At 42.4% G+C, this 24,577-nt stretch overlaps 1 pseudogene; it reads right to left on the reverse strand.

Moving 5' to 3' along the window:
- Positions 1-228: 228 nt before the first annotated feature.
- Positions 229-9,652, reverse strand: LOC149437746 (serine protease 27-like; annotated as a pseudogene).
- Positions 9,653-24,577: the final 14,925 nt, after the last annotated feature.

Consider the following 24,577-nt stretch of genomic DNA (forward strand, 5'->3'; position numbering starts at 1 on the left):
TGGAGGCAGGTGACTCACTGAAGAACCCCTTTGAAGACGGTAGAAAGTGAAGGTTAAACTCTATTTGTGGAGACAAAACACACATTGAAGAAAAGGGAGCAGTCAGGTTGTGGACCCAACAAGTGGATTGAAATAAAAACTCTTGCACTACAGTGTATATCTAAGGAAGATGACATGAAACATCAATTGAAGACGGCAGTCCCTCAGATGGAAATGCTGAGTTAGGTTTCAAAATACTACCAGACACAAGAGGATAAACAAAAGATTTCCTATAGACTAGACATAAGTTTTGGGGGCCCTGTCCATCGGTCAGTTGATTGAAGTTATCTTCAAGTCTCAACTACTCCGAAGGTGCCTTCTTTTGTTGACGATTTTATTTAGACGTAATTGGGTCCCTCCTTCACTGAACCTAATGGTTGGGATGTATTGCTGGATCCAGGACTTGTAATACTGAACCCTCGTGTAGACTCCCGGATGATTGGGCTCTGCACAGCCAAAACCCCAACTGATAATACCAAACTGCATCTTTACCCCATTTACACCGCACACCAGTGGGCCACCCGAGTCTCCCTAGAAAAATGGAATGAAAGGAGCAATGTTAAACATACTTGGAAACGTTATTGATTGACCCTCCTACAAATCATTTTCCACCTAAGTCATGCTTTCTAATTTGTCTTGGATGAGTTTTGGCCTTACACAGCCTCCTGATCACGTTATGTGCAAACTATATTTATAGATCCCTTTCATAATGCGAATCTGTGATAAGGTTAGCCAACTAACATTTTCAAAAGAAGGTCAGCATGGCCCATATATGCCTACTTTTTGAGGCTCTGACCCAAATTTCTATAGATACTTGTTACCAACAGAGCTGCAATCACAAATTTGCACTGGTTGGCACATACCTGGCATGCGTCTTTATTGCCCTGTTTTAATCCAGCACACATCATGTCATCCTCGATCAGTTTCATTCCAGAGGGCATGCCAATGCTGTACATGGTTTCACAGTGTTGGTTGTCAATCAGAGGCAGCTGAACCTCTTGTAGGGTCTTTGGAATGGGGAGGGGATCTACAGAGGATTTGGAGAATACTTTTTTAATTTATTCAATGATCATATAATGATATTGATGTTCTATTCATGCTAAAGGTTTCATTTTTAACCTAGTTGACCCTCACCATTTTCAGTAATGCTGCCCCAGCCGGTTGCCCAACAGGGGGTCCCCTCTGGCAGATTGATATTTGGAGATGGAAGGGACACAGGGAGGATAAAAATGGTATAGTTGACAGGTTGATTCAGTTCCATCAGTGCAATGTCTGAGCCGGATCCCAGGGGAGAGTATTTGGGGTGCATAAGGATTTGCTTTATTCCTCTGGACACTACGTTGGGGTCCTGAAGGTCTGTGAGCTGGTACACTCCAAGGTAGATGGTGAAATCTGAGGGGTTCACAGGCCTGGGGGACAAGCAAAAGTCAGAAATTGTTATGGCAGTCCTAGCACAAATTTGTCACAGTGTTATGGGGTGAAGAGATAAAACTTTTTTGGATTAAGGTGTCCGTTTATGGACCAGCGGTAATAGATCGCTGCTCAGTTCTCCGGCATTCTTGGAGAACACAGTTCTCCTGTGAATGCAGTTTATGAAGCAGTTCTCCAAACGAAAGGAGAACGGTCTCCAAACGCTGGAGAACGGTCTACAAACTCTGGAAAACGGCTCATTTTACTATAATCTCTCGAGATTATAGTAAAAGATCAGTTTACTAAACAGAGGTAAATTATCTCTGCTTAGTTTTCGGTCCCTCTGATTCTCCAGCTCTGGGCTGAAGAATCTGGAGGGAGAACACAGATCTCCTGAGTGTCATAAACTGTGAATGACCAGAGAATAGCTGAGATCTGTTGAATCGCAGCTATTCTGTGTGTCATAAACGGTCACCTATGGCTCCATGCACACTGTTTGTTTGCCCCGCTCTCCTCAACGCCTTTCTCCAGGCAGGAGAAAAGCTGTATCAAAAACACGCCAAAATCCACATTTTTGCAAACATTTAGATGCATTTAATTGCATCAAGCACATAGGTGCTCATTCATTTCACTGGCTGGAATATTAATTCTAGTCATTGAAATGAATCTTAAAGCATTTATCAAACCTACCGATAATGAACATTTGGACACATTAGGTATTTTCTTGCAGCAAAACTCTCCTCTCCTCCGCCTCTAGGTGCCTGTAAATGCTTACATGTGCTTGGACACATACACTAATATAGGGGGCATTTAGAGGCAGAAAAGAAAGTCAAACACCCTTAAAAGTGGAGTTTTTGAAGTCCATTGTGCACAAGGCCTAAGACTGAATACACATAAGTCTAATAAAAGTAATGTTCTGAAAGTCTCCAGGTGTGTTTTCTTCCATTTGACCAAAAATTGAACTGCTGCTTCCTGTTCATTATCTTTTAATAGACCGGCTAATAAATGTCATCTTCATTATGGGAAAGAGATTAATACTAACAGCTAATACTAACCCTTTTCCTTCTATATCTGAAGTCAAATCGCATGTAATAAAGCTTTCCAATATTGAATGGATAGATTTGTGCAACAATCTTCTTTATGGATTGCTGGAAATCCTTCCTAAATTCTCTAACTGTTCTAAAGGCTAATACGCTACTGGGCATTGCCAGAAAGCATTCCCTTTGGATCTAGTATGGTTTTTAAGAGGGACTCCACACCAAACAATTATAAAAATTGGGAACATTGAGCCCCCTGCCAGCAGACCCCCCACTACTGGGCCAGGGTTGCGAGGAAGAGGTCCTTGTCTTCTCATTAACATGGGGACAGGTTGTCTCCCCCTCCCCCTTCCTGGGCTCAGATAAGGGCCTGGTATGGATTTTGGGGGGCTTGATTTAAAGTATAACTAAAGTCGGTTGGTTTCTAATAGAGTGGAGAGGGATTAGAACCACTGACAGGTTTTTATTACTGTGCCCCCATTTGGGAAATTTGCCCTCTCTATTTGTCCTGGTTACTGCTATCACTGAAAGAGAAAGAAAATTCCCAATTTTGGGTTGTCCCAAGAAAATCAGCCAATGGGGACACTACTTCTGGTGGTCCTGGGGACACCCTGGGATTCTCTCACTTTGGATGGATTTCCTCTCACTTCCTGTTTTGGCCAAGGGACAGGAAGCTAAGGGAAATATCCTAAAAACAAAAACTGGCAAATGGTATAATTCTCCATTAATGATGAAAGGAAAAAAGGTTTGCCTTTAGTTCCACTTTTTCGTTATATATTTTCTATATTCTTCTATTTTGTTGGCTTCCATGACTCTATTTTCTGGAGTTCTTTCTATTTTTCCTATTATTTTTATAATGATTGACAAAGTGTTTTTATTCACATTTTATGTAGACAAGTATTACACTCTTTGTATATTGTTCCATTCTTTTTGCTCCTACAGGGCTCCTTGCTTATTATGTCTGTTCTATAGCATTCTTCTAACTTTGATTCTGTATTTATTTTTAAAGCTGTTTCAGCCATAAGATATTGTTATGATCCACATTCAGATTGCATTTAAGAGGTATTTGACTGGCAGTCACCTCCTGACCATCTGTTCAAACTCTGTAAATGCTGCACTGCCGCACATTGCACACGGTTGCAGTGTGTGTGGCTTGAATGGGTTGCATTTGGTGGTGGTACTGCCTGTTGAATGAATCAGGGGAGTCATTTTTACCATGGCCATGAAGCAAAACACTGTAGCCAAGGCATGTGAACATCCCTAATTCTTTGCAGCTTAAGTGGGGGCATTTAGGGGGCAGGCAGTAAAAACACAGACCAATTGTGTGTTTTACCCCCCAAATGCAAGCCCTAAAGTTATGTTTTAGTTAAAATATATATTATTTTGTATTATATTGGCATGGTTTTGAAGCAACTGTCCAGCTGTCCTCTGATCCTGGCTGTCCTTCTAGCTAGCTAGATTTCTAAAAAAAAGAGAAGTATCCTGCTCACCTCTCTGGTAGCTCATGCCTCTTACCTCCCCTCTATAAGATTCTTTAGCATTTATCATATTTGGAAATGTCAGATGCCTGTATCCCCTGTCACATGCTGTGGTTCCATCTTCTTACCTCTACCTCACTGCTGAGTCTTGTAGTGATGTAGGGGGTCGGGGGATGAAACCACGGCATTTGTCAGGAGATACAGGCATCTAGGGTTAGCCATGCAATCTTAGATTTTTCTAAACAGACAGTATGGGTGGAGAAATTTCTCCTGTTGGCTCTTGTCATTGACAGCCAGCACCAGTGGCTTTTAGAATACCTGAGAAATGGAAACAACTGATTGGCCAACAATTTTTGATTTCTGATTTTCACATTGAACGGTTTTGGGTGAAGTGGTAACAACAGGGCCACCATCTGCTCAAATTTAAGCCAGTTTCTAGGCCAGCTTAATACTTCTGTAATGCTCTCCAGTTTAGCTAGATAGGCTGTTTTTTTTTTTTTTTTCTTTTTTAGACAGAAGCTGAGTAGCAGCCTGGGAAGAGTCAGGCTGTGGCTAAGCCAGGAGTTCACCTCAGGATAGGCTGGAAGGCTCTAACAGGTCAGGGCGTCTGGAGCCTTCCCATCCTTCCAGCAAACTTTTTAGAAGAAGGGTGAGGAGGGAAGAAGGTCTAGATCTGCATGTTTGAGGGACCTTGGCCAATCCCCTGGCAGAAGGCTGGGCATTGTGACCAAGGCAACCCTTAAAAGTGGCAGAACCTGAGCAGCAGGGGAGTGTTGGGTGGAAGATGGATTGAGGAAATCTGAAGTGTGGAGCCTGGGAGGGGGCCTACTTACAGGCCACTGCTGGAAAAGAGGACCTTCACTGCACCACAGTCTCCTAAGGAAGACATTTTGAGCAGCAGGGAAGGAGGCATCCCAGCATAAAGCCTGAAGGCAGCCACACTGATCCAAGCTGACAGGGAAGCACAGTGTGAGTACTCCTACACTGTCTGGGCCAGATAAAGGGAGAAGGCAGCGAGATGGAAAACACAACTAGCTTCTCATCCGGGACTGCTGCTTTAAATTGGCAGCTTCTGGGCCCGCTTACCCAGGGGTAACCTCAAGGCAGCTGGGTGAAGAGGAGGAATCATTCAGGGTCTGAAGAGGTAAATTGAAGGGGCTTTAGCATCCCTTAAAGAGAGACTGTTGGTGTCCACATTTTTTGTACATAGTCACTAAGCAGTTTGTCCTCAGTTTCCGCAGTTCCTCAGGCGTCCCATATACCCCTAGACCCCATTCAAGTTCACTTTAAATAAGACGAAATTACATAAAGCTGCTTATTGTTACTTTAGCTGTATTTGTAAATTTCCACTTGAGCCTCTGAACTTACTTCTCAAAGCAGTGCGCCGCGGTCAGCACCCAAGAGTCAGCAATCAGGGACCCCCCGCATATTGGAAAGCCATTCTTCTGTAAGATGACCTGCCAGGGCCACTGCCCCTTCATGGCATCTTCACCTCCGACAATGCGCAATGGCTGCCCAGAGCCTGTAAATGACAGAAAATAGGCAGGACATATTGGTTTTATAGACCTAATGCACACTGAATTCTTCCTATCGCTTAAATGATTGATGTGAGAACAAGACATATTAGACATACATGTGTATATATACTGTATATATATGAAACTCTGAGGCCTAAAAATGTTCTGGTTTACACAACCCAAAGACTATAACTGTACAGTATGTATACAGAATCACAAACAAGTATCCAAAAGTGGTCAGTGAACAATATGATAAAAGTTAGATGCATATAGAACCAAAATGGAGTGGTGAGAGGTTAGTTTGTCGTAACAGTCTGTTTCCCTAATGGGGAGCTTCACCCTTTCCTTTTGACCATCTCTGGTGACCAGTGTCACAGAAAGTGATGGGAAATCCATAATGTTGCACTCTAATGAGAGCGCCACACAAAGTGTCTAGGCATCCAAAGTCTTAATATTGGTATTAAAGCCTAACTCCAATAAATACTTTGACCTTAAAGTGGACCTTCAGCTTCCCAAAGATGAGCCCACATCTCTGTCTCCTCCACCCATCCTCTGCTGTAAAAGGTTTTTTTTTCTTTTGTCTACCTTTATTTGTATAAATGAGGTCTTCCCCGCCTCCCCATGCATGTTATTCACCTAAGCTGCCCACTGTGCCTCCTGGGATATGCAAATCACATATCCCAAAAGGCATAAGCTTTTATTAAGGAAAGGAGGAGGGGGAGGGGCCTGACGCATCATCGGATGGCGGGCAGGCTGAACCTGGAACAGCCAGCAGCCTAGTGATAACATCATGTAGAAACATGGCAGTGCTGGAGTGAGCGCTGCTAGAAGAGAAGAGGTCCTCAGCTGGACAGCGCTGGATCCGCTGGGTGGGTGAGTATCAAAAGTTAGCAGAACTCACATCCAGGAAGGTAAAACTCAAAAACAAAACCGGGGGGGGGGAGATGTGGAGTTTAAAGTTCCACTTTAATTAGTTTATTTGGACCAAAGCTGGCCCAAACAGACTGTTTCCTTTTTGTTTTTCTAACAGATGTGCCCACCTGGGGCCCTGTATAAACTGTATGTAGCTTAGAGTCTATAATACTGGCTATGGTGCGGTGACTTCTTAGAACAAAGTCAAGTCAGGCTGAGTGGTGCTCAGCCATTTACAGGAAGCCTTCTATTTGTATCAGTGAATACAAGGTTTCCTCTGATTGGCTGGAGAGGTGGAGGTGAGATGAGGTGGAGAGGTAGGTGGACGATGTAACTCTCTACCTCAACCAATCAGAGGAAGCCTTGTATTAATTTATAAAATGGATTTGAGTGTCTGAGCAGTGATCAGCCCGACTCCATTTTCCAGGAATGGGGCGGGAAGACGGTGCCGCTGCCGGAACACCGCGCGGTGCGCTACGTACAGTTTATACAGCGCTGACAGCCGATGCGTTGCTTAGTAAAGGAAATTGTTTGGGCCAGCTTGGTTCATATGGACTATTTAAAGTCATAATAATCAGAATACCCTTCCGTGCTATGGTACTATAGTCTCAAATACTCAGATAAAAAAAGCGTAAGGGTTGTATTGCCAACTGAACCTGTAAAAAATAAAATAAAAAAAAAACTCAAACAAACGTTACAAAATAAATAAATAAATACAGCGCTGAAGATCAGTGCTTGTGCAAATGTTAAATGTATTTTTTATGTTATTTAAAGTCATGGGAGAGATTTACTAAAACTGGAGCACTTAGAATCTGGCGCAGCTGTGCATGGCAGCCAATCAGCTTCTAACCTCAGCTTGTTCAATTAAGGATTGGCTATAAAACCTGGAAGCTGGTTGGTTTCTATGTAGAAGTGCACGAGATTTCGCACTCTCCAATTTTTGCAAATAACCCCCATAGTATTCCTGGCGTTAAGCTTTAATTCATAACAGGGAAATTTGATACACTCAATACATTTCAGGGACTCCAAGATCTCCCCCCTTCATCAGGGCTATAAAATTAATATTAAAATGGTTTGCAAACACATGACTTCCATATGTTCATTCATATCAAAGTGTATCATTTCACATAGAAAATAAAAAAAATGTTAAAAATAAAATATTTATAAAAATATACATCACCAGTAATAATAATAGAGACCTATGGGTTGCACAAAAAGAGCAGATCTCATAAAAACATAATAGTTTTAAAAATAAAATGCACTGGAGATAGATAAAAATGAAAAAAAGGACTGGAAATGCAGACTGGATCCATAATAATATTAAATCTTTGTAAGAGTCCAATCAGCAGCAAAGCAAAAATCTCCTAAAAAAAGCCTAGAAAAATCCAACCTACAGAGTGAAAAACAAACCATTGGATGATGAACCGACAGTCAATAGATAATGAACACTGATTAGTAATACAGAATAAATATTAATTTAATAAATGTTTAATAATTAAATTGATAAATATTCATTTATAATACTTACATTTTCATATTGTAAGTCATAAATAATAAATAAAATATAATATGTTACATAATGTTTTTGTTTGAATTATAAGATAACTGAAGACCCAACTATGCAACTACGTGTAATATAAATCATAATATAAAATAATTAATTTATGTATAAAAGTAACATTATACCCATAGGTTATCATGTATTACTGACACTGTGATTATATCAGTGCACATTATGTGACATTACAAAAAAAATGTTATCTATTTTTTTCTAACACCATTTATTGCACAGCAGATACAATGACAGAATTGCAGTTATATATAAAAAAAATATTGAAAGCAGAAATTGTACATTCTCAAGTATCATAAAACAACATATTTTGTTCAGTATTTTTAAGGTGTTGATAGTGTGGTTTGGTCATCAGGATAGGAAAGAAAGGGGATTTAAGTGACTTTGAACGTGGAATGGTTGTTGGTGCCAGACGGGGAGGTCTGAGTATTTCAAAAACTGCTGATCTACTGGGATTTCCCCCCACAGCCATCTCTAGGGTTTACAGAGAATGGTCCAAAAAAGATATCCAGTGAGAGGCAGTTGTGTGGAGGAAAATGCCTTGTTGGTCAGAGGAGAATGGGCAGACTGGTTCCAGATGATAGAAAGGCAACAGTAACTCAAACAACCACTCATGCAGAATACCATCTCTGAATTCACAACATGCCCAACCTGAGCAGTACAGTGGCTAAATGGTTAGCCCTTCAGCCAGGCAGTACTAGTGTCGTTGGTTTGAATCCCAGCCACAGCACCACCTGCCTGGAGGTTGCATGTTCTCCTTCTGCCTGTGTGAGTTTCCTCCGGGTACTCCAGTTTCTTCCCCCACTCCAAAGACATGTTGGTAGGTGAATCCTGTCTAAATTGTCCCTAGTATGTGTATGTATGAATGTATGTTAGGGACCTTAGATTGTACGCCCCTTGAGGGTTAGGGACTGATGTGAATGTACAATATATATGTAAAGCTCTGTGTAAATTGACAGCCATACAAGTACCTGACATAAATATATAAAACCTTGAAGCAAATGGGCTACAGCAGCAGAAGACTACTCCGGGTAGCAAGATGTACCTAATAAAGTGGCCTGTGAGTGTATATTGTATGAATATAAATAAAGCCAATTTACAGTATATATACATCCATATACATATGGTGACTGGTTTGTGGGTGATTTTGTAGACATGAGAGGTAATTACAAATTTGCAAGACTTGTATTTTTTAAAATATGTAAAAAAAATGTAAAAACATATATATATTTGTGTGTGTATTAAAGGCACCTATGACAAAACGTAGATCCAGGTAATGTGTATCTTTCTTTTTTAAAGTGTATATAAAGCCAACACTTTTTTGGGGTATATAGAAGGGAAAGATTTAAACCCATCCATGTCTCTTTATCTGGCTGGTAACCTGTTACGGGTAATTTCCCTTTACTTGCAGTCCTGGGGACACAACAGGAATTTGAAAAAAAATACAAAAAGTGAAGGGAAATCCCCTTTTAGTTATCACCAGATCCAATGTCCCCATTAGGAGATTTCACATCTATTCCTGTTTTGCTGACAACTGTAACATTGTGACTTCTGTGTTTTGAAATACATTTTCCTTAAAGGGAAAAGTGTTTTTAAATGAAACCAGTTGTTGGTTATTTTGTACTTACTGAAGTGAAACATCATCGTAAGCAGTAAGATCTTCTGCATGATGCTTCTGTGGTTGTTATGGTCCTCTACCTTCTGTCCTCCTCCTTGCCCTCCGACCTCCTCTGTCTTCTGTCCTCCTCCTTGCCCTCCGTCCTCCTCTGTCTTCTGTCCTCCTCCTTGTCCTCCGTCCTCCTCTGCCTTCTGTCCTCCTCCTTGTCCTCCGTCCTCCTCTGCCTTCTGTCCTCCTCCTTGCCCTCCGTCCTCCTCTGTCTTCCTATCCTGATGTGACACAGGACATTAGGTCCCCTTATATAATGTTCCAAAAGCTGTCCAACTGGTTCTTGGTCAGTACCATTTAATGAAAGCAATGCTACGTCTGCAGGGACATGGGTTGTTCCATATTTTTCGTTTTACCTGCAAAAACTGGACATTAACATTTATTCTTAATTACAAATTGTACAAATTTCACTGAAATATCTTTAATTCTTCACTAATTAATTAAAGCCCAACTGGCAGTGGCTAAATATTTGCAGTGGTCTCTTCTTTCCCTTTTCTTCTGCATCTAGCTCTCAATGGGTAATGCACACTAATACTTACCTTACCTTTTGGTCCTGCGACAGCTGGTGGTCCTTATCTCTCCAGGGCTGAAATGCTGGCGGCCATCATATTCCCTATGATGGTGTGACTGCCTGTCCTGCATTGTACATGATGACTTCGGGAAGAGGGAGAGTGGACAGGGACAGACCAAAAAGAAGAGGGGCTTCTTGGGTCATCAGACCCAGGGTTTACGGGGACCATAGGAAAAGGTGAGTTCTATTGTGTGTTACCTATCCACAACCACTAGATTCTTCTTTAGGGTGGTGGGGGTTGTTTTAAATATTTCCTATCTGTCCTAAATCAGACCTAAAGTGTTACTGAATCCTGGACCCCGCATTCACTATATCCGCTCTCCCCGGACCCTGCATTCACTATATCCGCTCTCCCCGAACCCTGCATTCACTATATCCGCTCTCCCCAGACCCCGCATTCACTATATCTGGTCTCCCTGGACCCCGCATTCACTATATCCGCTCTCCCCGGACCCCTCATTCACTATATCTGGTCTCCCCGGACCCTGTATTCACTATATTCGATCTCCCAGGACCCCGCATTCACTATATCTGCTCTCCTCGGACCCTGCATTCACTATATCCGCTCTCCCCGGACCCCGCATTCACTATATCCTCTCTCCCCGGACCCTGCATTCACTATATCCGTTCTCCTCGGACCCCGCATTCACTATATCCGCTCTCCCCGGACCCCTCATTCACTATATCCGCTCTCCCCGGACCCTGCATTCACTATATCCGCTCTCCCCGGACCCTGCATTCACTATATCTGCTCTCCCCGGACCCTGCATTCACTATATCCACTCTCCCCGGACCCTGCATTCACTATATCCGTTCTCCCTGGACCACACATTTACTATATCCGTTCTCCCCGGACCCCGCATTCACTATATTCACTCTCCCTGGACCCTGCATTCACTATATCCGCTCTCCCTGGACCCCACATTCACTATATTAACTCTCCCCAGACCCTGCATTCACTATATCTGATCTCCCCGGACCCTGCATTCACTATATCTGCTCTCCCCGGACCCTGCATTCACTATATCCACTCTCCCCGGACCCTGCATTCACTATATCCGTTCTCCCTGGACCCCACATTTACTATATCCGTTCTCCCCGGACCCCGCATTCACTATATTCACTCTCCCTGGACCCTGCATTCACTATATCCGCTCTCCCTGGACCCCGCATTCACTATATCCACTCTCCCTGGACCCCATATTCACTATATTAACTCTCCCCAGACCCTGCATTCACTATATCTGATCTCCCCGGACCCCTCATTCACTATATCCGCTCTCCCCGGACCCTGCATTCACTATTTCCGCTCTCCCCAGACCCCGCATTCACTATATCCGCTCTCCCCGGACCCTGCATTCACTATATCCACTCTCCCCAGACCCTGCATTCACTATATCCACTCTCCCTGGACCCTGCATTCACTATATACGCTCTCCCTGGACCCTGCATTCACTATATTCCCAGACCCTGCATTCACTATATCTAGTCTCCCTGGACCCTGCATTCACAATATCCGCTCTCCCTGGACCCTGCATTCACTATATCCGCTCTCCCCGGACCCCGCATTCACTATATCCGCTCTCCCCGGACCCTGCATTCACTATATCCGCTCTCCCCGGACCCTGCATTCACTATATCCGCTCTCCCCGGACCCTGCATTCACTATATCCGCTCTCCCTGGACCCCGCATTCACTATATCTGCTCTCCCCTGACCCTGCATTCACTATACCCACCCTCCCCGGACCCCGCATTCACTATATCTGGTCTCCCGCAGTATACAGAACATTGAAATGCAATTATTTGAGTAAATATAACTGCTAAATAACTTTTCTCATGAGTAGTCTTGTGACTTCTATCAGTGTCCAGCAGAGCACTGGTTAAAGCTTGAAGGAGGATTTTTCATTCTCCCCTATGAGGCTGTTGGACCCCTGACCTCTGTCTGGACAGTACTGATTGGCCCTATGCTGATCACATGCACTCTCCCAAGAAAAAAAAACAACCGCTCTAGCAATACACAAGGCTCTGTTCTATTAGTAGATGGATTGGAGACTGTGGAAGAAGGGGAGGATCAGAGAAGTCAGGATCAAACATTCTTTTTACACAGCGCAGAGGATTTACCCCTTAGGTTCCACAGTGAGTATAACAAGCATGATTTACTGCATCTTCAGACTGATTGTACTGTTATGGGTTTAGTAACACTTTAGAAAAAGAAACATAGCTGTACATTGGGTTTTGCTGCCCCCTTTTCATTGGTAAATGATAGTTGTACTTTCAAAAAAAGTGAATTTATTATTTTTGCCCCCTGACCAACCTCCTCTGCAATGGTGGTGCCTGTAATGTAAATCCATAGAGATCTATGGGAGCGGCTCTGGCCATATTCAAGTCTTTGGGGATCATCACAAACCATCACAAATTCAAACAAAGTAACAATTCATGTAAGGAACAATCACAGCAAACACGAAATAACCAACAAATGTATCCATTAAAGTGTAATCAAAGGCAAAATATATTTTTTTTAATTTAGTATTTTTAAAAAAGTTTGCAATTTTCAGTTTTTTTCCCATAAAATGCAAATGTTTTTAAAGAGTCACTAAAGACAATTTTTGTTTTTTAGTTTTGGATAGCGTGGAGAGGGATTAGGACACCTGTCAGTTTTTACTGCTGAATGCCCCCCTTTCTATTTGTTGTATTTATTGTTATCATTAAAAGTGAAATTAAAAGAAAATCTTGAATTTGGGGTTGGAACACTAACAGAGGGGAAACCTTCCAATTGGGACACTAGTTTTGGTAACACATCGGGATTCCCTCTCTTTGGGTGAATTTCCTCTCACTTCCTGTTTTGGATATGGAACAGGAAGTGTAGGGAAATCCCCTCCAATGGGAAACAGATGCGAAAAAAAATGACAGGGGCTATAACTCTCACTTTATCCAAAATGTTTTTAAAAAGTTTTCTCTTTAGTTACACTTTAAAGGCTTACATGCTAGAGCTGGTATCTATGCCCCCTGTGCTGTGCCACCCCATGTTTTCTCTGCCTTTTATGTGTTCTTTTTATCTGGAAAGACAAAATATGAACATAGCACCAAAATCCAGAAAGCAGAACTTTTTTTTTCTCTAATTCATTACAATGTAGCTTAAAGCAGAACTACACTGTATCTGAGCAAAACAAATCAAAAACGCTGTTTAATCCATTTTTAATATTCAAAGCAAGCTCCCCCATCCGTCCATGTCTCCATGATTTATTTTACTGGGAAATTATTTTGAAAAACACCCCCTAGCATTTCTGGCCATCTTGAGTAAAGACAGATGATTCATGTAGAATTTACTGTACTTCCTGGAATTCATCTGCCTTTAGCTCAGGCATGCAGGCAGAAGGGTGTGCTAAGCTAAGAAAACCCCTCCTCCCCTCTATACAACTCCTGAGATGTATGACATTATTTGCCTAGGCCAGAAACCAGGAAGTAACTGAAGAAATGTAAAAAAAATGTTTAAAACAGGTAAATATAAAATACTTTTCTATCTATTTACTAATTCTAGCAGCATAAGGACTACAAATAGTAAATGTTGATGAAGAGAGTGAAGTTCCATTTTAAAGAGTATGACCGTGCACCTGCTGTGAACGCTGTAATAGGATAATGGGCCGTGTATGCGTAGACAGAAGATTATCACATGGCCAAAATGGGGGTAAACTGGACTGACCAGTTACTTCTATAGCACAATTCTACGCTTCTAATTGTGTAATTATTATCTCCTAGGATGGCCTTCTTGTTACGCAAGTCCCACATCAAGAGAGGGCAAAAAACATATATGTATACACTATATTGCCAAAAGTATTGGTCGGCCGGCCTTTCCACGCACATGAACTTTAATGGCCCCCCAGTCTTAGTCCATAGGGTTCAATATTGAGTTGGCCCCACCCCTTTCCACGCACATGACCTTTAATGGCCTCCAAGTCTTATTCCGTAGGGTTCAATATTGAGTTGGCCCCACCCCTTTCCACGCACATGAACTTTAATGGCCTCCCAGTCTTAGTCCATAGGGTTCAATATTGAGTTGGCCCCGCCCTTTGCAGCTATAACAGCTTCAACTCTTCTGGGAAGGCTGTCCACAAGGTTTAGGAGGGTGTCTATGGGAAGGTTGGACCATTCTTCCAGAAGCACATTTGTTAGGTCAGGCACTGATGTCGGGGGAGGAGGCCTGGCTCGCAGTCTCCGCTCTAATTCATCCCAAAGGTGTTCTATGGGGTTGAGGTCAGGATTCTGTGCAGGACAGTCAAATTCCTCCACCCCAAACTGGCTCCTCCATGTCTTTATGGACCTTGCTTTGTGCACTGGTGCGCAGTCATGTTGGAACAGGAAGGGGCCATCCCCAAACTCTTCCCACAAAGTTGGGAGCATGAAATCATCCAAAATGTCTTGGTATGCTGATACCTTAAGAGTTCCCTTCACTGGAACTAGGGGGCCAAGCCCAACCCCTGAAAAACAACCCCACATCATAATCCCCCCTCCACCAAACTTTACACTTGGCACAGTGCAGTCAGGCAAGCACCATTCTCTTGGCCACTGCCAAACCCAGACACATCCATCAGATTGTCAGACATAGAAGCGTGATTGGTCACTCCAGAGAACACGTCTCCATTGCTCTAGAGTCCAGTGACGGCGTGCTTTACACCACGGCATCCGACGCTTTGCATTGCACTTGGTGATGTAAGGCTTGGATGCAGCTGCTCGGCCATGGAAACCCATTCCATGAAGCTCTCTACGCACTGTTGTTGGGCTCATCTGAAGGCCACACCAAGTTTGGAGGTCTTTAGCTATTGACTCTGCAGACAGTTGGTGACTTCTGCGCACTGTGCGCTTCAGCATGCGCTGACCCCGCCCTGTCATGTGACGTGGCCTACCACTTGGTGGCTGAGTGGCTGTTGTTCCCAGTTGCTTCCACTTTGTTATAATCCCACTAACAGTTGACCGTGGAATATTTAGTAGCCAGGAAATGTCACGGATGGACTTATTGCCCAGGTGGCCACCTATCACGGGACCACGCTTGGAGTCACTGAGCTCCTGAGAGCGACCCATTCTTTCACCAATGTTTGTAGAAGCAGTCTGCATGCCTAGGGGCTTGATTGTATACACCTGTGTCCATGGAGGGGATTGGAACACCCAAATCACATGATTGGGAGGGCTGGCCCAATACTTCTGGCAATATAGTGTACATACATACATGCCTGTGTTCTGTCAAGTGGTTGTTTCAGCAAACATTAGGCTTGCATAGTCCACTGTTGTCACAATCAGAAAACCCTGAGAATTGCCATGTAGCCATTGTTGGAGTGCATGATAGATATGAAGTGACTGTAAGGAGGTAGCAGGAAATCAGCATCACTGAAATGTAGCAAAGAATGACAAAAAAATGTGAAAACAATGAGCACAAAATGTCAATTGTTGTGGAATACAGTGCACTGAGCAAACTAAGCACCATTAATTTGGGGTTTCATTTTACTTTAAAGTATAGCTAAAGGCTTCCTCCTCTTTATTTGTCCTGTTCACCTTTATCATGAAAACAAAAAAAAACACAAAAATTTTAGGGTAGTCCCCAGAACAGGAATAAATAGGAAATCTTTTAATGGGGACACGAGCTCTGGTGACAACCAGGGTTTCCCTCACTTTGGAAATCTTCCAATGGGGACACTAGCTCTGGTGACAACCAGGGTTTCCCTCACTTTGGAAATCTTCTAAATGGGGACACTAGTTCTGTGACAGCAATGGATTCCACTGGTGGCTGAGTTGCTGATGTTCCCATTCTTTCACCAATGTTTGTAGAAGCCGTCTGCATGCCTAGGTGATGATTTTATACACCTGTGTCCATGGAGGGGATTGGAACACCTGAATTGAATGATTTGGAGGGGGGCCCAATACGTTTGGCAATATAGTGTACATACACACGTCTGTGTTGTCACCCTGTCAAGTGGTTGTTTCAGCACACATTAGGTAGGCATGGTCCACTGTTGTCACAATCAAGAATTCTTTCACTTTGGAAATCTTCCACTAGGGACACTAGTTCTGGTGACAACCAGGGTTTCCCTCACTTTGGAAATCTTCCAATAGGGACACTAGTTCTGGTGACAACAAGGGATTCTCTCACTTTGGAAATCTTCCAATAGGGACGCTAGTTCTGGTGACAACAAGGGATTCTCTCACTTTGGAAATCTTTCAATTGGGGACACTAGTTCTGGTGACAACCAGGGTTTCCGTCACTTTGGAAATCTTCCAATAGGGACACTAGTCCTGGTGACAACAAGGGATTCTCTCACTTTGGAAATCTTTCAATAGGGACACTAGTTCTGGTGACACATTGGGATTCCCACACTTTGGAGGAATTTCCTCTTCTTGTTTTGACTATGGGACAGGAAGTGAAGGGAAATCTCTAGGGTTGCCACCTCATTCCTTTAAAACCGAACACATAGTAATTATACAGGTTCTGGGGCTAATCTATTGCAGATAAGACATTGAGTGTAATTACCACCTTAATCAGCCAGAGAACTTGTATAATTAATATGTGTTCGGTTTTAAAGGGATGAGGTGGCAACCCTAGAAATCTCCCCCATGGGACACAGAGGGTAAAAAAAATCTGGCAGGGGTTATAAGCCTCCCTTACTTTATCCAAAATGAAAAAAAAGGTTCTGCCTTGAGTTCTATTTTGGGTTCAGGAAAAAGTCAATATATTGTACAACATGTAATTTTGGTAAAATTAGACATCATAAGCCTTTTTCATGTAGATTTGTGTTCGGTACTGAAAGTTCCCTATAGGACTGCCATAATGAAGACATACCATGTAAGAAGACACATGAGAACAGTCCTGTGAGTCTTTCAATAGAGAAAAATCTAAGAGTGAAGGTTGATGATCTACAGACGTGACCACCATTACACGGGTTCCACCCCGTTTTACGCACCTACAACCATGAAACCTTTTAATTAACCACGAAGACAAACCCACACAACAGACGTAATTCTTCTTCTTGGATGGTCGTTTAGAATTAGTTTCGTACAACTGGATTGCTTTCACGTTAACCTGTTAGATGCTGCCTGTCCTACAGAAACACAAACCGATCCATTTGCTGAGCAAATACATAACAGGTTATTTGATGTTCTGTTGTTTCCAGCCATACTTTCCATCATATGAATATGGCACCACAGGGGTGGACTGACCATTTTGAAACTCGGGCACTGCCTGAGGGCCCGGGGTCAGTGGGAGGCCCCATGAGATGCCCCTGGTACCTTTTTCATAGGCTTTTTTGAGTTTGGGCAAGGACACAGGGGCCCCATGATCCCCTATTGCCCAGGGGCCCCATGAGTTGTCAGTCCGCCCCTGTGGCACCACCCAAATTGTTTGTATGGTGAGCACAGTGTTGGTGAACACCGGGTCAGCTTTCCTCTTCTGCTCTGTATCCCTTAACACAATAAAATGATCTCTCTTCTCATACCTTCTTTTCCTACTTTAGCCTTCCTTTGTTCTTTTGGTTTTCTTCCCGTGTATCCTCCTCTAGTTCATAATTCCTCTTCTTTTGTCTCCATCTTTAATTCTATGTCTTTTTCTTTATGTTTTTGGTGGACATCGGCCGACATCTCTATGCACCCTGCATATTCAGAAACAGATCCCACACCATGCATTTTGTAGCTTTCACTCACTTCATCATTCTTTGTTTCGAACTTTTAGATCTTTTTTTGTTTTCACTCACCTTTTATCACAATACCCCTTAGTTAACGGTCTACATCTGCTCTGGTTTGGGGATTCTCTAATCGGAATGCACCTTACTGTTCTCATGCAATGTTCTTTTTTGTAGAATGTGATTGGAGATTTCTACATCTCTATATTGACATGATATCCCTTATATGTCGCCTGTTTGTTCGCTACAATCGATGTGTCAAAAACCCAATAAATATTCTTTAAAAAAAAACATGATAAAATGAGAACCCAAAGGGTGGTCTGATCAGCTTGGTCTTGGTTTGTACAAGCATTTATGTGCGTTTACAGGCGTAGGACATTTAGAAGTTTTATTCCTCTAAATACAGATCTAAATGTCTCATGTGCATTGCCCCATAGGCTGACAATGAACTGAGTTTAAAGGCATAAACAAATATGCTGGATCCCTGTAAAAGCAGCATTTCTTCCTTCTGTGTGCACGAGACCTGCGATTCTGCCTGTGATTCCAAATCATAGATACACAATGCATTTCTGAGTGCCATTACTCTTAATGGCACCCCAAACGCAATGCGATTCTGCTTCGATTATCACAGCAAATCGTTGTTTAAACATCACACAAAGGAGGAGGAGTTATGGGAGACACACATTCATAGGGCGTCCCATTGTCATATGTGAACAGGTCCTTAGGCTGGTCAGTGGGGAGCCAACAGCCTAACACAAACAATCGCCAGCCCCCTATTGGTTACACCTGCCCTTTCAGGTCTTTTAAGGATTTTAAGTGTGACACCAAGCAAAAATAAAAATAAAAAAAAGTGTGCCTCCCCCAAAATCCATACTTGACCCTGATCCAAGCATGACAAGCAAGGAAGGGGACAAGAGTGTGCCCCCTCCCCCAAACCATACATGTCCTAATCATGGAGGGGTACCTAACGATGAAGGAAAAGGGCATCTTTCCCTCAACCCTGGTCTGGTGAAAGTTGTGGTGGTCTGTGGATGGAGGGGGGGGCTCATTGGAATCTGGAAGCCCCCTTTAACAATATGGGAGTCCAGATACCTCCCTTCTCTTTGTGAATGAGTAGGGCACATAGTACCCCAGGGCTGGATCTAGGGGGGTGCTGAGGTGGGCTGTGTCCCCAACCCAGATTTTGGTCTTGCCCCCCACTGGCCTCAGCAGGGCGGACCCCATAATGAGGCACTGAAGCCCAGCCCAACCATTACGGTGCACATAGCCACAAGGATAAAATGGAATTGTTTGCACCCCCAGATCAGACAAGCTAGATCCGGCCCTGGTACCCATACTCATTCACCAAAAAAAATGTAAATAGTAAATAAACACAATGATACTTTTTGACATTTAACAAAAAAAAGTCCCACAATGTAAATGCATTGTCAACCACGTTGTTCACACAGGTGTATTTGCCGCAAGGCTGCCTCAGGTGGCATTTTTCAGGGGGGGTGGTGGTGCTGCCCCCCAGAAGTAAATACGCTGGTTGTTCTGTGCTGGTTATTGTATGTTAATGTTGCACCAGTGACTGAGAGTGGGTGACACTGTGCATGAGGAGGCTCCAAGGGGCACCAAGAGTGGGTGACACTGTGCATGAGGAGGCTCCAAGGGGCACCAAGAGTGGGTGACACTGTGCATGAGGAGGCTCCAAGGGGCACCAAGAGTGGGTGACACTGTGCATGAGGAGGCCCCAAGGGGCACCGAGAGTGGGTGACACTGTGCATGAGGAGGCTCCAAGGGGCACCGAGAGTGGGTGACACTGTGCATGAGGAGGCTCCAAGGGGCACCGAGAGTGGGTGACACTGTGCATGAGGAGGCTCCAAGGGGCACCGAGAGTGGGTGACACTGTGCATGAGGAGGCTCCAAGGGGCACCGAGAGTGGGTGACACTGTGCATGAGGAGGCTCCAAGGGGCACCGAGAGTGGGTGACACTGTGCATGAGGAGGCTCCAAGGGGCACCAAGAGTGGGTGACACTGTGCATGAGGAGGCTCCAAGGGGCACCAAGAGTGGGTGACACTGTGAATGAGGAGGCTCCAAGGGGCACCGAGAGTGGGTGACACTGTGCATGAGGAGGCTCCAAAGGGCACCAGGGGCTGGGCTGCAGGTGGAAGAATGGAGTGAGGTGAGGGGTGCTCCCACCGGGGTGTCACTGAGAGCCCCAGGTCTTGTTCTAATGATTGTGACCCAGGACTGCTGTGATAGCTTCTGATTGGCAGTCACTGTGAAATCCGCCCCCCTTGGTTTTTTTATGTTGTGTTGTTTCTGAATGGAGGAGAGAGATACACTGTATCTCTCTCTCTCTCTCTCTCTCTCTCTCTCTCTCTCTCTCTCTCTCTCTCTCTCTCTCTCTCTCTCTCTCTCTCTCTCTCTCTCTCTCTCCTTGCAGAGAGAGAAAATAAAACAATTTGTAGAAAATAAATAAATACATAATAAATAAATATTAATAACATAAAAGAATAAATACCCAGATCAAGGTTTGATCTAGTTCAGTGTAAGGGTTACTGTTTGGGTCAAGGTCAGAGTCAAAGGTCAAGGTCAGGATCAAAGGTTGGGATTTAAAAAAAAAAATTACAATTGGTATCAGTCTCAGTTAGTGTCAGTATCAGTGTGTTTTAGGTAAAAAAAAGACAAAAAGAAAATGTACACTATTGTTTCTGGGCTGTACTATGTGTACAAACAACAAGTAACATACACATATATGGTATCGCTGCGATCGTCAACAGCTGCAGAATTTATTTTGGGTTGTTCTTTGGTGGTAGGTTATGGTAGTAACAAGAAACACACAGCTACATTAAAAAAAAAATATATTTTTTTTTTTACTCTTTTGGCCCAGTTTTCCTTTGATAATAAAATAAAAATCAGGAGATATCCATTTCCATGTACCACCAAATGAAAGCCCAATTTGTCCTGAAAAAAACGCGGTATAATTCACCTGGATGTACAAAGAAGATGTGATGACATGTGCGGTTTTACTAACACATCAAAGTTGAAAAATTTTACTTAGGCTTTAAGATTCATTTTACCCTTAGGCGTGAAGTTGTTAATATATTGAAGGGCGGAGCACATTACCTAGGGACATGATATGCTATGGCTTTGTCTTTATCTTTGGCCTGGACATTATTGTTTCCCAGGTTGCACATTGTTACAATGTAGCAGCTTTACTAAGTTGTGTAGAGATTGTCATTTGTCTAGTTTTGTGTAATTTGTTTTCTTTGCTGTATCCAACTAGAGCTAGTTTAGCCATTTTGTGATTGTTTTCAGTTTCTACTGTTTTGTACAGTTTTGTATATATAATGTTTTGTACTTTGCCTCATTCCAGCATAGCTTTGAATGTGGTTGTGCTATCCCTTTTCATCTAGTTGTGCTACAAGTGTGTGGTACCCTGCCAGGGGGAGGAATGGGGTGGTTCCTCTGTTGACACTGGGTGCTGCCCCTTTGTCCGCCCTCCTGAATCCGGCTTAGCCACTCAGTGGGCTGTTCCCACCCATACTGTCTCTGGCACCATTTTCCGGCACTGTGCATGCGTGGTCTTGGTCAACACATTTGCAATTTCAAGAGGGCAAACTTCTCTTCTTCCCCACTCCTAAAAAGCTTGGCTGAAAGGACTGGGGCCATTGGCTCCTACCACTGTCAGTCAAAACCAGTGAGGAGGAATTGGGGGGGGTGGGCAGGACCGACCTATGCTGTGTGTGTCTATGGACACACACACAGCCTGGCTTGGTAGCGACCGTACGTGTGCCCCCATTGGAATCAGCTTCTTATGACGGTACAGGAAGAGGAGGTGGAGTAGAGCACATCGGTGGGTAACCCCAGAAGAAGAGGTTCCCCCTGGAATAGGTGCACACTGTGGACACATATGAGTCTTCTCACCTATGACTGAATTTTAATCCATGAAATCAAGTCAATCCATGTCTTTGCATCTTTGTTTTTCTTTTTCAAACTTGAATTTATCTGATATGTATTATTGTCACTATTCATCTTTTTATTATTTATTTAGAATGATTTCTTGGTGCCGCTATCCCCCTGAAGAAGTGATATCACCCTCGAAACATGACAAGGAACCTTTGGATTCCCTCCATAGCTATTTCATACAGGATTCCCCCATCTCAATGTAGGAAATATAACAGGATGTGGGAAATCCCATTACAACCCGGATCTATGGTGGTGCCTCCACCCAGGGGGGGCTTTGAGGTTACCTCTGTCATTGGGTGTGCTGGTATCTATGACTATGGTCAGTTGATTTGTGATGGACTTGTTCACTGGTGTAATTTCAACATATTCTCCTGTGATTTATGGAACTCTTTGGTTTTCTTTATATTGTTTCTCATTGATGGGAATGTAGAGGTTGCAAGAGGGCTAAAGGCATTTACTATATTTTTCTCCTTTTCTCCTTTTTTCTTTTTTGTTTCCTTGTATGGCCTCCAGATTTGAGGTGAAACATGTGACCCTTGAGTAAATCTACTGTACCATCAGATCTGGTCTGATAACCATGTTTTATATTTTTGTGAAATTATCAAGATAATATAAAATAAAATATAATAAAAATATTTATTGGCTTTTTTATTACGGCAAGATTTTTTTTGCCAACCTTATCAAATATGATAAATCAACAAAAATTACTGGCTATAAATGATCAAATACAATGTGCTGACTGAAGTATATAATAATAATAATAATTATTATTATTATTAATAATAATAATAATAATAATAATAGTATAAAGACACTGGCTAGGAAGCTGTAGAAAGTGCCGTCTTTCAATGCCTATTGAAGTATGTAGGTTGCACATAATTCTTTCATGCTGGTGCCCCCTCCTGGGTACTGGAGGTATTTTTTTTTTTACTTGCATTGGATAAATTGGATCATAAAAAGGATGAAAAAAAAATAAAGCATCAATACTTGAAAAATATTTTCATATGAAATGCTTCATTAATTGATCTCAGGTGATTCAAGTCCAAAATGTTAAGAAAAAGGAAAATGCCTTTATAAATATTTTTTAGCATGCAAATGTTACTTCAGATTTCATTTTAATTTTCTAGCTTTCATGAAAATTTTTCTTAGTGATCCTGCCATGGAGGTCTTTGTTAGGCACACTGTTATAGCGTGACAACACTGTCCCTGCCTCCCAATTGTGGTCTTTAAACCTTTATTTTAGAATTAGAATGCCTAAAAAAAAATAATTTATTTGTAACCTTTGAACCAGATTGTTGCTAAAATAAGTACAACTGAGTCTAGAAAACATTTCTGTGCAAAGACCAAGATATTACAAAAGAAAAAAACTATTCACCTTTTTATTATAGCTAGAGTGTTTTTTTTTTCTTTTTTAAATCAAACTTTAATATGACAAATCCTTAAAAAAATATTGTTTTTTAATGATCAAATTCAACATGCTGATTGAAGATAAGTGTATTGTAAAGTATTATTATTATTATTATTTTACTACTACTACTAATAATAACAATAATAATAATAATAATGATAATAACAACAATAATAATTATTATTATTATTCTACTAATCATAATGATGATAATAATAATTATTATTGTTATTATTATTATTATTATTGTCACTATGAAGCAGGGGAGAAGGTAACAATGTCATTCCAATGCCTACTATTGGAGTAGGTGGGTTGCTCATAAGCCCTATGTACTGGTGCCCCCTCCTGGTCACTGGGGGTAATTCAACGCCTATTGAAGTAGCTGGGTTGCACATAACCCCTCTATGCTAGTGACCCATTCTGGGCACTGGAGGTATATCAAATATTTTATTTTCATATGATAAAAAGAATTATGTGAAATTGATGAATTCTAAAAGAAAAACTTTTAAAAAGTATAAAAAAGCAATATCGCTTGAAAAAAAGTATCTTTACAATATATGCTGGCATTATTAATTATAAAATAAAAGTGCAGCGCTAGGAATTAAATGTGACACAATAAAAAGTGATCATAAAAAGTCTCAATTGTGGTGACCTAGGGTAACAATGCACACTAACCAGAAGTGCACATAAATAGTGCAGTGTAGGAAGAATGGAGTTCATAAAGTAGTCATCAGCATGGGGAGGGTAGATGTATTCCCTTGATCAATGAAGGTCCACACGATGATACAGAGCTAGGCAGAAGAAATCCACTAGATTGCAGAAAATTATCACGGCTCCACCAAAGAAAACACTGCTCCTCCAATGTACACCAACGATATCTGAGAGAAAAGATGCTCCCATTGATTTAGTAGTGGAAATAGGTCGTTTGGTTCCAGATCTGTGCCTGAGCTGACTGGGAAGCAAACATCTTATCTGTGTGCAGGGAGACAAAAGCCTGTGTGGCCGGCCTCCAACCACTAGCAACTAGGTATAGCATCAGGCTGTACCTAGTGGGTAGCTAGGGAAAGCTGTTGGTACAGATGTACAGGTGTTGGAGATGAACTGGTCAAACGACCTATTTCCACTACTAAATCAATGGGAGCATCTTTTCTCTCAGATATCGTTGGTGTACAGTGGAGGAGCAGTGTTTTCTTTGGTGGAGCCGTGATTATTTTCTGCCATCTAGTGGATTTCTTCTGCCTAGCTCTGTATCATCGTGTGGACCTTCATTGATCAAGGGAATACATCTACCCTCTCCATGCTGATGACTACTTTATGAACTCCATTCTTCCTACACTGCACTATTTATGTGC

Source organism: Staurois parvus, unplaced genomic scaffold, assembly GCF_062004578.1.
Source record: "Staurois parvus isolate SC_StPar_1 unplaced genomic scaffold, SC_StPar_1.0 ptg001260l, whole genome shotgun sequence".
In the NCBI taxonomy this organism is placed as follows: Eukaryota; Metazoa; Chordata; class Amphibia; order Anura; family Ranidae; genus Staurois; species Staurois parvus.